This window comes from Octodon degus, unplaced genomic scaffold, assembly GCF_000260255.1.
Source record: "Octodon degus isolate 3935 unplaced genomic scaffold, OctDeg1.0 scaffold00189, whole genome shotgun sequence".
Lineage (NCBI taxonomy): Eukaryota > Metazoa > Chordata > Mammalia > Rodentia > Octodontidae > Octodon > Octodon degus.
In genome coordinates, this window is record NW_004524765.1 from 1978614 (window position 1) to 1978880 (window position 267).

Genomic DNA, 267 nt, shown 5'->3' on the forward strand with positions numbered 1-267 from the left:
TGCCTTTTTAAATAAAAATAACAGGGACACAGAGACAGCTCAGTGGTCAAAGTGCCTGCCTAGACCCGTGCAGGGGCCCCGGGCCCATCCCCAGTACCACATGCTGCACTGGCCCTGCCCCGGGAGCACCACGCTGGTCACCAAGGCAGGGCGTGGTGGTGTGCACCGGTAATCCCAGCACTGGGGAGGCTGAAGCAGAAGGGTCACTACGAGTCTGAGTTGCACAGTGGAACCCTGTATCAAACAAATAAATAAATAAAATATAAT